At 43.0% G+C, this 16,132-nt stretch overlaps 1 long non-coding RNA gene across 3 annotated transcripts; it reads left to right on the top strand.

The window, feature by feature from the left end:
* Positions 1 to 540: 540 nt before the first annotated feature.
* On the top strand, positions 541 to 3,522 carry LOC109767043 (uncharacterized). Of its 3 annotated transcripts, none has more exons than XR_012203472.1 (4): positions 541 to 1,070; positions 1,685 to 2,082; positions 2,291 to 2,434; positions 3,168 to 3,522. It is a non-coding gene; the product is annotated as an uncharacterized lncRNA (long non-coding RNA). The 3 variants fall into 3 exon arrangements; XR_012203471.1 differs by having other exon boundaries at positions 546 to 1,070; positions 1,685 to 1,811; XR_012203470.1 differs by having other exon boundaries at positions 1,685 to 2,434.
* The last annotated feature ends 12,610 nt before the right edge of the window (positions 3,523 to 16,132 follow it).

The raw sequence follows: 16,132 nt of genomic DNA, 5'->3' as shown, positions 1-16,132 counted from the left end.
GTAACTTCAAATAAAAGTGAACCAGGCTCAACAAAATTGATAGCAACTACTCCTACAAGTGCCTAGAGACTATATCATGCATTAGAACTACTTGGAACCATATAAATTTGACATGCAAGCACTACACCACGGTAGAGCTTACGTGACACACTTCTGTGGGCAAAGGTCCACTAGTCTCCATGAAAAAACTATCGGGGTAGCTATGAAGTTTTGTCCCCGGACAATGTGTCGGTGTAGATACATCATTGTGGACACTATGTGTAGCCAACTACGAAACAACAACTTAGCTGTCGGCAACTGGCTAACAACACGTTGTGTGTCGGCATATGTGTGGGCCCTAACAATTTATGTGTCGGCGTAGGTACATGCTTAGTGACATCCAATATGTCGCCGTATGTAGGGTGTATGGACACGGAATAAGTGTCGGTGTAGGTGCACACGTGTCAAGACACCGAAGTTCGGAATTTTTTCTTTTCAAAATCCTGAAACTTGGAAAGTTGGCGCGCCATTTAGGCGCGAGACAGGAATTTTTTATCCCCCAAATCGAACCAAGTCTGTAACCTACCCGTGCCAGGCTGCCAACCACTGCCCTTGCACCTTATCCCCATCCCCTCGTCCTCGCGCTCAACCCACGGCCCTGTCGCCGTCGCCGCCGTATTATCTCTCCACCACGGTCCTGCTACCGTCGCCGCCGTCGTCGCGCTCTCTCCGAGATCCAGCCGCCATCCTCGCGCTCCGCCCATGATGCAGCAACCGTCGCCGCGCTCTGCCCGGGATCGAGCCGCCGTCCTCCGCGCTCTGCCTGAGATCCATCCGCCGTCCTCGCGCTCATGGATCCACCCCCTCCCCTGATCCCCGTCCTCCAGCCCCCAACTTTGTCTGCCATCTCCCTCGCGCTTCTCCCCTGCCGCTCCCCAGGCCCCAGCCCTACCATGAGCTCTCCATCCGTGCTCCCCGTTCCTACTGCCGCCGATAGAGATCCATCCACGAGCTCTCCATCCCGCTGCGCCCCTCCCAAAGCCAGCCGTCTGTTGCTGCAGATATCCGCACAGACTCGTCTTTTCCAATAGGTAGGCATCGGCTCCTCCTGAGATATCCTTTTCTGTACTGCTGCATGATGCGTGCTTGTGCATTGCTGAACATTAAACCATATGTCATTGCTGAACTCTGAAAATTAGGGTAATACTTTCATATGTTCTGCTAAGATTTGTTTATTGTACAGTTCTTATCCCTATTTCTCAGCATCTCAATTTTGACACATAGATTGGTGCTACAAAACATAGCAAGCCATCTGACATCCATGTCTCATAGCTGATTTTCATTTTTCTATTCATCATACGATTCTGAACTCTTTATCTCCTTTAAATTACAAAGTGTTAGCATTGTGTGACTTCCTGATTTCTAGGTGGTTCAATTTTGTTATTTAAAGTCGTGACCCATTGTGTGACTTCCAATTCTGTGGGTGAGTTGTCGTGTCAAACGGAAGCTCCTGTAGGTGCATAACCTCTGTGTTTTTTTTACCTGAAGCACTTTTGATTGTCAATACATATTACTAAGCTATATAGTGCAAACCATTGAGTTGGCTTCAACTTCGTTGTAGAACTGAATGTTGTTTGTGCTGTAACATCTTGTAGTTTCTGATGCTACATGGTTTAATTTTGGGTCGACGTGCTTGGTGCTGCAGGAGCGGTTGTACATGATGTTGAGCCTACAGGGCAGCAAGTACGTGGTACTACCTGTCAACGAGGACGAGGAGGTGGGCGAGCGGAGGGCGCCGAGGTGGACCCTGAGTCCAGTCAGCGTTTGAGGAGGCACATTCCAATTTTATTCTCCATCACTTTTGAATACACTGGATATTTATGAATAACGGTGTCTTCGTTTGATATAATTTTTTTATGTGAGCACGGTGAAGTTTTCCTTTTTCATGAATATGGCATTAGCATTCAAACCTTAGGTTCAACATATAATCTCATCTTCCTCTGCATCCACATACCTTCAACTACTTGAAGCTGGATATGGTTTCCAGAGGGGAGTTGCAAGTTCCAATCACATTCAAACCTTAGAGGCCGCCTTGGTGCAGTGGTTAGATAGTTTCAGAATTCAGACTTTCAATGTACTTTTATGAGATGTTAATGTTCATTCTGGTTGATGGCATAATATTTGTTCTTTTGACAAGTTCATTCATTATACTAACCAAGTACATAACTTGCAGACCTTTGGCCTTTACTTTATGATTTGATTTATGGGAAGTCGAGTTATCTATATTGAACACATTTTTCCTTTTTTCCAGGATGGTTGATACATGTCTACACATTTTGTCAGAGCAATTTGCAGTGGAAGAAGTAGCCTCAAACTGATAAGAAGGCACCTGCTATTTCACGGTTATTGTTGTAGATCAAGGATGACAAGAAGGCAACTAATGTACCAGGTGCAGGTACTAAACATACGACATACATTAAGTTTATTATTTCTCTCTTAGAAATATACATAGATCATTTTGAGCCTTGACTAGAGAGCCAGATTTCTGCCTGAACTTATAGCATTACTAGATATGTTTTGTATCTTGTTGATAAAACTCCACATACTGCAGTTTATAATTAAAAATATGAAAATGACACAACATGATTTGAAGCGCACATACATTGCTTAGGAGTTAAACATACACACATTAGTTTGGTGTTATCCCTTTGGTGGTCACAATCTAAAAATCACATGGCATAAACTGAACTTCACATATTACAATTTTTTTGGTCAGAACTTGTACATTTTAGTTCTACTTCATCAGATAACGTACAAACACTTATTTGTACCATTATTTTCAAACTTTGAAGATCACATCAGCTAACTTCGTATTAGAACAAATACAACTTCACATTGGCTTATCCTACTACATTTTCTTGCATGTAAGACGTTGAATAAAATTTGTAGATATGCTTGCCATGGCGAAATACTTATTCTATGCATATGTAGATATGTATGCATGATGATTCGTTTCAGCATTTTATAAATATTTGACCTCATGTATGACAGAACTATGTTATGTGTGTTATGGATATATGTCATAAATAGTTAATTCTTGTGCTTCTCTCGGCTGCCAATCTCCCTATGAGCTTCAAAGCACTTGAGCTGATTCCACTTTGTACCAAATTCTTGTGGAGTATTTTCAGGTAATCAGCAACCTAGTACGCATGGATGTGATGACTTTGAAGTGTTCTGGAGCATTTGGCTGTCTATAGTATTTTGGACCAGCCAACTTAATTGTAATCGTGAATCTTATGTGTTTTCTGGACCATTTGGTGCTCAAGTGTTATGGAGTAGAAATCTTGTGCTCATGGATGTTACTCAATTATTTGGACCATCTAGTGTTTGAACTATTTTAGACCAGTGAATTGGGGTCCTTTTATGTGACTTGTGTTTTCTGGATGGTTGCCAGGATGGCCAAGCTTTGCTTTTGTGAAGATTGACTTGTGCTTGAACCTGCGAACAATATATGTGTGTGTGTGTAATTTTGTTACCATTTTATCAATGATTGTGCAATGTGTTCATCTTGATACTGTTTGTGGATAACAGTTGAGCATTGTATATAACATTTGAATTAGAGCAGTATCCAATTGTTGTTTTGGCTGTGCACCAGCTTACCAACAATTTATATGTCGGCAAAAACATTCCAACGCAGAAAGTGTCGGCAAAACTATACCCCTAACTAGACAAACCATGTGCCGGCAATACTAAATGCCTTTAGACAGACTAAGTGTCGGCATAGGTAGGGTGTACATTGACTTACCATGTGTTAGCATAGGTAGGGTGTACGTTGACTCACCATGTGTCGGCATAGGTAGGGCGTACATTGACAGATTATCTGTCGGTGTAGGTAGGGTGTATGCTGACAAAAAAAGTGTCGGCAAGTGAACTTCTGTCGGCAATACCTTTCCCCACAGCAAGTCCTCCGACTGTTTTATCTTCTGTCAGCATATGTGTTAGCTACAATTTATGTGTCGGCAAAGGTACCCTATGCCAACAGATAGTTGTGTCGCCAAAACTTGACCGTGGTGTAGTGAAGCTCAAGAGCATGGTCACCTAGGCTGCACAAATTTGCAATAAATAAAGCACTAGAACAAAAACTAATTGGACCAATGGAGGAGTCACATACCAAGGAACAATCCCCCAAAGCAGTTTTGTGAGAGGTGCTTTGAGCAAGGAGATCGAAAATCGCAGCAAAATGAGCTAGAACTCGTGCTTGAGCTGGATGGTGATTTTTTTGGGAGGAAGAAGAAGTGTGTGGTGGCTGGCATAAGTGGAGGGGAGCCACCGTGGGCCCATGAGGCAGGGGGCGCGCTCAGGGGGGTGGGCGCACCCTGGACCCTCGTGGCCAGGTGCTTGCTCCCCTGTTGTGTTCTCAGTGCCAGATATTCTCAAATATTCAAGAAAAAATCATATTAAATTGGCAGGGCATTTGGAGAACTTTTATTTTCGGGGTATTTTTATATTGCACGGATAATTCAGAAAACAGACAGAAAATACTAATTTTACCTTATTTCAACTAAATAACAGAAAGTAAAAGAAGGGTACAGAAGGTTGTGCCTTCTAACTTCATCCATCTCATGCTCACCAAAAGGTATCCACTAACAAGGTTGATCAAGTCTTGTTAACAAACTCATTCCGAATAACATGAAATCGGAGAAATTTCGAATAGCACTATGTTACCTCAACGGGGATATGGACGTCCCCAATAATAAGTATATCATATTTCTTCTTGACAGTAGGAAGAGGAAATTCGAAACCTCCAAAAATAATCGATGAAATTTTTCCAATAGAATTGATACTGTGGACTTGAGGTTGTTTCCTCGGAAAGTGTACCGTGTGCTCATTACCATTAACATGAAAAGTGACATTGCCTTTGTTGCAATCAATAACAGCCCCTGCAGTATTCAAAAAAGGTCTTCCAAGAATAATAGACATACTATCGTCCTCGGGAATATCAAGAATAACAAAGTCCGTTAAAATAGTAACGTTTGCAACCACAACAGGCACATCCTCACAAATACCGATAGGTATAGCAGTTGATTTATCAGCCATTTGCAAAGATATTTCAGTAGGTGTCAACTTATTCAAATCAAGTCTACGATATAAAGAGAGAGAGCAATAACACTAACACCGGCTCCAAGATCACACAAAGCAGTTTTAACATAATTTCTTTTAATGGAGCATGGTATAGTGGGTACTCCTGGATCTCCTAGTTTCTTTGGTATTCCACCCTTAAAAGTATAATTAGCAAGCATGGTGGAAATTTCAGCTTCCGGTATCTTTCTCTTATTAGTAACAATTTCTTTCATATACTTAGCATAAGGGTTCATTTTGAGCATATCAGTTAATCGCATACGCAAGAAGATAGGTCTAATCATTTCAGCAAAGCGCTCAAAATCCTCATCATCCTTTTTCTTGGATGGTTTGGGAGGAAAAGGCATGGGTTTCTGAACCCATGGTTCTCTTTCGTTACCGTGTTTCTGAGCAACAAAGTCTGTTTTATCATAACGTTGATTCTTCAGTTGTGGTTTATCAAGATCAACAGCAGGTTCAATTTCCACATCATTATCATTGCTAGGTTGAGCATCAACATGAACATCATCATTAATATTATCACTAGGTTCATGTTCATTACCAGATTGTGTTTCAGCATCAGAAATAGAAATATTATTGCGATTCTCAGGTGTGTCTACAACAGGTTCACTAGAAGCATGCAAAGTCCTATCATTTTTCTTTTCTTCTTTTTAGAAGGACTAGGTGCATCAATATTATTTCTCTGAGAATCTTGCTCAATTCTCTTAGGATGGCCTTCAGGATACAAAGGTTCCTGAGTCATTTTACCAGTTCTAGTAGCCACTCTAACAGCATAGTCATTATTCTTACTATTCAATTCATTGAGCAACTCATTCTGAGCCTTAAGTACTTGTTCTACTAGCGTGGTAACCATAGAAGCATGTTTACTAATGAGTTTAAGTTCAGCCTTAACTCTAGACATATAATCACCCAAGTGGTCAAGCGTATCGGAATTATATTTCAATTGTCTACCAATATAAGCATTGAAGTTTTCTTGTTTAACAATAAAGTTGTCAAACTCATATAAGCATTGTCTAGCAGACTTATAATGAGGGATATCACCTTCATTAAATCTATAAAGAGAATTTACCTTTACTACCTGTGTCGGGTTATCAAGACCATGAGTTTCTTCAATAGGTAATGGATTAAGATAATATATTTCTTCAACAGGCGGTAAATTACGACCATGTATATCTTCAATAGGAGGTAAATTCTTAACATCTTCGGCTTTAATACCCTTTTCCTTCTTAGATTTCTTTGCCTCTTGCATATCTTCAGGACTGAGAAATAGAACACCCCTCTTCTTCGGAGTAGGTTTAGGAATAGGCTCAGGAGTTGGCTCAGGAAGTGTCCAATTATTTTCATTGGTCAACATATTATTCAATAGAATTTCGGCTTCATCCGGTGTTCTTTCCTTGAAAACAGAACCAGCACAACTATCCAGGTGGTCTCTGGAAGCATCGGTTAGTCCATTATAAAAGATATCAAGTATTTCATTTTTCTTAAGAGGATGATCAGGCAAAGCATTAAGTAATTGGAGAAGCCTCCCCCAAGCTTGTGGGAGACTCTCTTCTTCAATTTGCACAAAATTATATATTTCCCTTAAAGCAGCTTGTTTCTTATGACCAGGGAAATATTTAGCAGAGAAGTAATAAATCATATCCTGGGGACTACGCACACAACCAGGATCAAGAGAATTAAACCATATCTTAGCATCACCCTTTAATGAGAATGGAAACATTTTAAGGATATAAAAGTAACGAGTTCTCTCATCATTAGTGAACAGGGTGGCTATATCATTTAATTTAGTAAGATGTGCCACAACAGTTTCAGATTCATAGCCATAAAAAGGATCAGACTCAACCAAAGTAATTATATCAGGATCAACAGAGAATTCATAATCCTGATGAGTAACGAAGATAGGTGAAGTAGCATAAGCAGGATCATATTGTAGGAGATATGCCCTAGAGGCAGTAATAACAGTTATTTTGTATCTCCAAGTTTGTAATGAATGTTTATGATCCATGCTATAACTGCAATGATTCTCGAGTCTACAATATCCACGAGGCTCGGAGGGAACTCATATGCACGTGTGGTGTAATAAACGGTAAAATATATTCCTAGTCTTGCCTCTAAGACTAGCTCAAGTATTGCATGATGATCCTGTTTCCTGATCATGGGCATGACTATGCCGGCAATTTTGAGGGCACAAGTTTGGTAGAACGCTTGTGTTGAATCAACCCGGATTGATGTTATGCTATGAGATACCTTCGTCACAAGTTTATGGTTAATATCATTGAGATAGTTAATGTTTGCATAATTCCTTAGACCATGAGAGTATCAAGTTCCTTCGTGCTTGCTTCGTGAACTTTGGGGTTTGTTAAACGTCATCCGTAACTGGGTGGCTATTACGGCAGCTTTCGGGTTCACGGAAAAGTATAGGAAGTAACAAGATAGCTCAAGATTGGGATTTGCTCCTCCGACGATGGAGAGATATACTCGGGCCCTCTCGGTGTAACGGTATCCATCATCGTCTGGCCAGACACATTGTGATTTGATCACTGGGATGCCGGAACACGGAAACGAGAAAAGAGAACAAAACCAGTAACGAGGTAACTTGCATGGTGGACAAATTGTTCGTCCATGGGCATGCAATAAATCTCACCTCGGGTGTTTGTGACATATCGCGAAGCAACAGGAATAGCTCACTGCAACTGGAGGTTCACTCGAATATTCATTCGTGTGGGTATAGGGGTCAATATGGGTGTCCACGGCTCCGATGTTGATCATTGATCGGAAGGGGTTCCAGGTCATGTCTATACTTCACCGAACCTATAGGGTCACACGCTTAAGGGTCATCTATCTGCTGAATACTAGACAGGGAGTCTGAGAGAAAATCACCGAAAAAGTTTCGGACAGCGGAATCGTACCGCAGAGAGAGGTCATCGGATAAGTTTCGATGATACCGAAAAGTTGTTTCGGGATACACCATTAAGTCAAATTGGTTTCGGCACATGCCTGATAATTCTTGGAGGATGCCAGAATCATTCTGGAAGCTTTTTGGAATTTTCTGAGATAAAAACCGGAAATGTTCCAGAGCTGCCGGAGCCACTTCAGATGCTTTTCGCAGATGAAAATCACTAAACCGGAATTGTTTCGGAACGCGTTGAAAATAATTTTGGTGGGTACTGGAAATGTTCTAAGCCCACATAAATATTTTCAGTTCGAACAGACGCTGAAAAATGTGGTCGAGAATAGTGAAAGTGCTTTTTGGGATATTTTATGGTGAGCCACCTTTTGGGATATCTCCAAAAGGCTTCTAGAAGGGCTTGGGGGCCAAGCATGTTCCTCATGGGGGTCCCCCAAGGGGGTTGGCCGGCCACATGTGTGGGGCTCCATGGAGCTCCACTTCACTCCCCATTATGCCCTTCATGTGTGACATTTGCATGCGCATTTTGGGTTTTTGTGAGTCATCCCTACCCCTTGGCTTTCCTATAAATAGAGGAGGAGTGGGCAGCCCAAAGCTCATCCCTTGCTCTCATACACATGCCATGCATTATCTGGCTTCTTCTCTCCCTCCCACGAAAAGAGTTTCGTAGAGCCGTAAGGCTGTCTGGGTTCCGGCAGGAACTAGTTCTGGACGGCGAAGCCCTGCCGGATAGCTGACACCGTATGTGTGCAACCCCGTAGAGAGATTGTAGTTTCGATCTTTTGCCCGAGGGGCTGTTCGAGTGTCCTCCCGAAGGGCTGTCCGAGTCTCCGTCCGAGTTTCGAGGGTCCTCCCGAAGGGCTGTCCGCGACATTGTCCGGGGGACTGTCCGACCACCTCCCGAAGGGCTGTCCGGAGAGGGAGTACATCCTCGCGGTTGGGAGGTTGTAAATCCTAGCCGCGGGGATCTGCACCGACGATCTACACCGACTCTTCTTCCGCTGCGCTTCGAGTCGGTACGGATCAGATCAAACCTTGTATGCAGTCTCCATAGTGGTCCTGGGCGTGCTCGCTATACCGAAAATTTTCGTTTTCTGTCGCGTTCCCCTACAGTGGCATCAAGAGCCGTGCTATGCGTAGATGCAGGTTACGATCTAGAATACATGGAGATGTATGGGTATTGCATTATATAATTTTGGAGTCGATAAGATCTATTGCTGAAAATTATTTATGCGGGTGACAGATGAAATCTGTTACCCGACGTTCTTGTTGCTTCCCTAGAATTTGCGTTTGCTCAATCTCGAGACAGCATGGTGGAATTTGACAAAGTTCTGGCAATCCGTGATCCTGATTGATCATGGAAGTGCTATCAGTTCTTTGGGTTCTGCCATAGTCAAAAGAAAGATGAAATTCGCAGATGAAAGGGCATTGCAGATATGATCTGCACGGGGGTCATGCGTATGACGAAGTTTAGTATGGGGTTCGAGATTTAATTATCTCGTGTTTCATACACCCCGAGATGTTAATCTAGCAACTTGAATAATCATACTTGATGATAAACGTTGGTAGCTGCGGTTTAAGTCAAAACCTTAGAAGCCACGTAAAATAAATTTTTGCATAAACCGATTAGAGGCGTCTAACTTGGTTTTGCAGGATGTGCATGTGATGTGGTATAGCAATGCTCATATTCAATTTGATTATGTATGAGATGACTATATGATGTAACTAGCATGACCTGCGTGTCATGATTCTGCATGATGGCTGGAGCCATATGATTGCACTTTAATGACCTGCGTGTCAACCTTAAGTAATGCACTTACTTTATTAGCTATAGAGATAGCAATATTATCTGGTGCATCGACAAGGTGGTGGCAATCTTCGCGAAGGTGAACACCGACGCAAATGCCAAAGACGAAGAATTGAAAGACTTCTCCGTCAGAAAGGGCTATACCATATCATGCTAATTATGAATTGCCTGAGATGTTTATCCCCTATGATGCACCCTTCTTGATTGCGCGGTAGTCGCTTTTATTAGGGTGATCTCTCACTTAAAAATATCAAGTAGATAGTGTTCTCCCAAGTGTAGCACCGTCACGGCACCTATCTTTTCGGGGTGCGCCGTGTCACATGGGTATGAACGATTAGAGAAGTGTGAGGCGGGTGAGTTGAGACCTCGCAGCGAGATCACTTGGTTGTCTTGATGTTCAGGCATGACCGTCATGAGCTCGCAACACACGCATCGAAAGATGAACAAGAGTCACATAGTGATGTGATTGGAAAGTTGGCCTACCGGTTAAGATTTTCGTCATCAGTGGTGTTACACCAATGGCGAACAATAAAGACACGGATCTTGAATCACTCATAATCAATTTTGAGAGATATTGATTTGAGTGGGAGTGCATTTTAGAATAAAATGTTTATTCACTAGTGCAAATTTCATTATAAACAAAGTCTAAGTGAAACTTGTGTCTTCGTTGTAGATCAAATGGCTCGCAACACCGCGTTCAACTTAGGCCCGATGTTAGAGAAAGAGAAGTTAGCTACGACTGGAAACAACTATGCGGACTGGGTCCGTAACCTGAGGATTGTCCTCAGGAGCGCTAAGAAATTGTACGTGCTTGAAACTGCTCTTCCAGCTAAACCGGCGGCAGATGCACCGGTAGATGAACAAAAACTGCTCTTCCAGTTGTGATCATCATCCATCACTAAGGATGATGATCACAACTTAGTGCAGTGCCTCATGCTAGCTTGCATGAGTCCAGGGCTTCAAAAACGTTTTGAATTCCATAAAGCCCGTGATATGATCCGGGAATTGGATGCTCTGTACAAGGAAACCGCAAAGTCTGAACGATATGATATCATGAAGGCTTTGATGGATTGCAAGATGGCTGAGGGTAGTTCAGTTGGCGAACACGTGGTCAAAATGATTGGCTATTCTGAAAGGCTTAAAGCCCTAGAATTTCCACTTCCACCTGGCCATATGATGGACATGTTGCTTTCTTCACTCCCCCCGTCTTACGACGGTTTTTTCATGAACTACAACATGACAGGGATGGAGAAGACGCCGGAAGAAGTGCTCGCCATGCTGAAAACTACAGAAGGAGGACCGCGGAAAAATCGCAAGCAAGTGTTGCTTGTGAATAAAACCGCCAGTTTCAAAAAGAAGAAAGGCAAGCCAAAGAAGGGCAAGGGCACCGGTAAGACCGGCTCCCAAAGCAACTCTAAGGGCGGAGCCAAGAATGAAACTGAGTGCTTCTACTGCAAGGGCACAGGACACTGGAAGAGAAACTGCAAGAAGTATCTGGAAGATAAGAAGACCGGGAAAACCGGAAAAGGTATAATTGTTATACAAGTTAATGTCATTGACGTTTTGCTTGCTAGCGAAAACTCTAAGTCTTGGGTATTTGATACCGGATCGGTTGCTCACATTTGCAACTCGATACAGGGACTTCAGAAGGTGCGCAAGCTAGCAAAGAATGAAGTCGTGATGCGCGTCGGGAACGGCGCTGGGATCGCCGCTCAAGCCGTCGGCATTATGCCTCTACGTCTCCCTTCAGGATTTATCTTAGAATTAAGTAACTGTTATTTTGTTCCACTGTTGTGTAGAAACATTATCTCTGGATCATGTTTGGTACACGATGGGTATTCGTACAAGTCTGAGAACAATGGTTGTTCACTTTATTGTAAGGATATGTTTTATGGATTTGCACCCATTGTTGGGGGCCTTTTCATACTAAATCTTGAATGTGGAAATGATGTCTTTAACGTGAATGCTAAACGCCTTAAGAAGGCTGATACCACCACCACTTTCATGTGGCACTGTCGCCTTGGCCACATCGGTAAGAAACGCATGCAAAGACTCCATAAAGATGGAGTTTTACCGTCCCTTGATTTTGAATCATTTGACACATGTGAAGCTTGCCTGATGGGGAAAATGACCAAGACGCCGTTCACAGGTCATCCTGAACGGGCGGGTGAATTATTGGAAATAATACATAGTGATGTATGTGGTCCAATGAACACACGCGCACGGGGTGGATATTTTTACTTCGTGACTTTTACTGATGATTTGAGTAGGTATGGCTATATCTACTTAATGAAGCATAAATCGGAAACCTTTGAAAAGTTCAAAGAATTTCAGAATGAGGTAGAAAATCATCGTAACAAAAAGATTAAGTTTCTGCGGTCTGATCGCGGAGGCGAATATCTTAGTCATGAGTTTGGCCAACATCTGAGTGATCGTGGAATCGTTTCACAGCTTACGCCTCCCGGAACTCCACAGAGAAATGGAGTATCGGAACGACGTAACCGAACCTTGTTGGACATGGTAAGGTCAATGATGTCTCTTACAAATCTTCCAATATCTTTTTGGGGTCACGCACTACTTACTGCTGCTCACACACTAAACAAAGCACCGTCTAAATCTGTTGAGACGACGCCACATGAGATGTGGCACGGGAAGAAACCCGACCTGTCGTTTTTCAAAATTTGGGGTTGTGAAGCTTATATAAAGCGTTTACAGCCAAGCAAACTTGATCCCATATCAGACAAATGTTACTTTGTAGGTTATCCCAAGGAGACAGTTGGGTATTCTTTCTACCACGCCTCCGAGAACAAAGTGTTTGTTGCAAAACATGGAGTCTTTCTTGAGAAAGAGTTTCTCACTAAAGAAGTGAGTGGGAGGACAGTACAACTCAATGAGATTAGTGAATCTTCGGCAACCGTTGATATGGCTAAGGAACCGGAAGAAATTCCGCTAATTATCCCTACAACCGAGCCGGAAGTTGTCGCATGTGATGCGGAGACTTCAGACAATGTTGTAACTGAACCACGCAGATCAGGTAGGGCTATCCAGCCACCTGAGTGGTTTCATAACGAAATCTTCATTCTTGAAGACGATGAACCTGCGCACTACAAGGAAGCGATGGTGGGGCCCAGCTCAAAAGAATGGCACAAAGCCATGAGATCCGAAATGGAATCCATGTACGAAAACCAAGTTTGGAACTTGGAAGAACTTCCAGAAGGCGTAAAGCCCATTGGTTGTAAATGGATTTTCAAAAGAAAGACGGACGCGGATGGTAACATTACTATCCACAAAGCTAGACTTGTCACGAAAGGGTTCACACAAGTTCCAGGAGTGGACTACGACGAGACTTTCTCGCCAGTAGCTATGCTTAGGTCTGTTCGGATATTGCTAGCAATTGCTGCTTATTTCGACTATGAAATATGGCAGATGGATGTCAAAACGGCTTTCCTAAATGGAAACCTCAAAGAGGATGTATACATGATACAGCCAGAAGGTTTTGTCATTCATGAGGATGCTGGAAAGGTATGCAAACTTCAGAAAGCCATTTATGGTCTGAAGCAAGCATCAAGGAGCTGGAACATTCATTTTGATGAAGTGGTCAAAGAGTTTGGCTTCATCAGGAATGACGAAGAATCTTGTGTTTACAAGAAGTTTAGTGGGAGCCCAAAAGCATTTCTAATCTTGTATGTGGATGACATATTGTTGATTGGAAATGACGTGAATTTTCTTAGCGAAATAAAAGACTCATTGAAGAAAAGTTTTTCAATGAAAGACTTAGGCGAAGCGGCATATGTATTAGGCATCAGGATCTATAGAGATAGATCAAAACGCCTGATAGCGCTTAGCCAAAGCACGTACATTGACAAGGTGTTGAAAAGGTTCAACATGGAGAACTCCAAGAAAGGCCTACTCCCCATGTCACCTGGCACAGTGCTTTGCAATAATCAGAGTCCTCGGACTCTGGATGAGCGAGTACAAATGAATGATGTTCCATATGCCTCGGCAGTTAGTTCTATTATGTATGCCATGCTATGTACAAGACCAGATGTTTCCTATGCGCTAAGTGTTAGCAGCCGGTACCAAAGTGATCCAGGGTTGGAACACTGGGCCGCAGTCAAGGGTATTCTTAAGTACCTCAGAAGGACCAAGGATTTACTCCTTGTGTACGGAGGTGATGAAGAGCTCATTGTAAGTGGTTACACTGATGCAGGCTTCATGACTGACCCAGATGACTTCAAATCTCAATCAGGCTACGTTTTCATATTGAACGGCGGCGCAGTTGATTGGAAAAGTTCCAAACAAAAGACTGTGGCGGATTCTACGACGGAGGCGGAATATGTTGCTGCTTCAGAAGCCTCCAAGTAGGCGGTATGGATCAAACAATTTCTTGAAGACCTTGGTGTGGTTCCTAGTGCCCAGGACCCGGTGGAGATCTATTGTGATAATAGTGGCGCCGTGGCTCAGGCAAGGGAGCCAAGTTCGCACCATAAGACAAGACATATTCAACGCAAATATAAACTCATCCGACATCATGTCGAAGAGGGTTTAGTGAAAGTACGCAAAGTTCACACGGATCTGAACGTGTCAGACCCGATGACAAAGCCTCTACCACGAGCAAAACATGAGCAGCACCGGATAGCCATTGGTGTTAGGGAAGCCATGTAACTGGATTATGACTCTAGTGCAAGTGGGAGTCTGTAGGAGATATGCCCTAGAGGCAGTAATAACAGTTATTTTGTATCTCCAAGTTTGTAATGAATGTTTATGATCCATGCTATAACTGCAATGATTCTCGAGTCTACAATATCCACGAGGCTCGAAGGGAACTCATATGCACGTGTGGTATAAAAAACGTTAAAATATGTTCCTAGTCTTGCCTCTAAGACTAGCTCAAGTATTGCATGATGATCCTGTTTCCTGATCATGGGCATGACTATGCCGGCAATTTTGAGGGCACAAGTTTGGTAGAACACTTGTGTTGAATCAACCCGGATTGATGTTATGCTATGAGATACCTTCGTCACAAGTTTATGGTTAATATCATTGAGATAGTTAATGTTTGCATAATTCCTTAGACCATGAGAGTATCAAGTTCCTTCGTGCTTGCTTCGTGAACTTTGGGGTTTGTTAAACGTCATCCGTAACTGGGTGGCTATTACGACAGCTTTTGGGTTCACGGAAAGGTATAGGAAGTAACAAGATAGCTCAAGATTGGGATTTGCTCCTCCGACAATGGAGAGATATACTCGGGCCCTCTCGGTGTAACGGTATCCATCATCGTCTGGCCAGACACATTGTGATTTGATCACTGGGATGCCGGAACACGGGAACGAGAAAAGAGAACAAAACCAGTAACGAGGTAACTTGCATGGTGGACAAATTGTTCGTCCATGGGCATGCAATAAATCTCACCTCGGGTGTTTGTGACATATCGCGAAGCAACAGGAATAGCTCACTGCAACTGGAGGTTCACTCAAATATTCATTCGTGTGGGTATAGGGGTCAATATGGGTGTCCACGGCTCCGATGTTGATCATTGATCGGAAGGGGTTCCAGGTCATGTCTATACTTCACCGAACCTATAGGGTCACACGCTTAAGGGTCATCTATCTGCTGAATACTAGACAGGGAGTCTGAGAGAAAATCACCGAAAAAGTTTCGGACAGCGCAATCGTACTGCAGAGAGAGGTCATCGGATAAGTTTCGATGATACCAAAAAGTTGTTTCGGGATACACCATTAAGTCAAATTGGTTTTGGCACATGCCTGATAATTCTTGGAGGATGCCAGAATCAATCTGGAAGCTTTTTGGAATTTTCTGAGATAAAAACTGGAAATGTTCCGGAGCTGCCGGAGCCACTTTAGATGCTTTTCGCAGATGAAAATCACTAAACCAGAATTGTTTCGGAACGCGTTGAAAATAATTTTGGTGGGTACTGGAAATGTTCTAAGCCCACATAAATATTTTCAGTTCGAACAGACGCTGAAAAATGTCGTCGTGAATAGTGAAAGTGCTTTTTGGGATATTTTATGGTGAGTCACCTTTTGGGATATCTCCAAAAGGCTTCTAGAAGGGTTTGGGGGCCAAGCATGCTCCTCATGGGGGTCCCCCAAGGGGGTTGGCCGACCACATGTGTGGGGCTCCATGGAGCTCCACTTCACTCCCCATTATGCCCTTCATGTGTGACATTTGCATGGGCATTTTGGGTTTTTGTGAGCCATCCCTACCCCTTGGCTTTCCTATAAATAGAGGAGGAGTGGGCAGCCCAAAGCTCATCCCTTGCTCTCATACACATGACA

This window comes from Aegilops tauschii, chromosome 2, assembly GCF_002575655.3.
Source record: "Aegilops tauschii subsp. strangulata cultivar AL8/78 chromosome 2, Aet v6.0, whole genome shotgun sequence".
Lineage (NCBI taxonomy): Eukaryota > Viridiplantae > Streptophyta > Magnoliopsida > Poales > Poaceae > Aegilops > Aegilops tauschii.
Note: the sequence above shows the minus strand (reverse complement) of the source record. Positions and strands in the feature narration are given on the sequence as shown.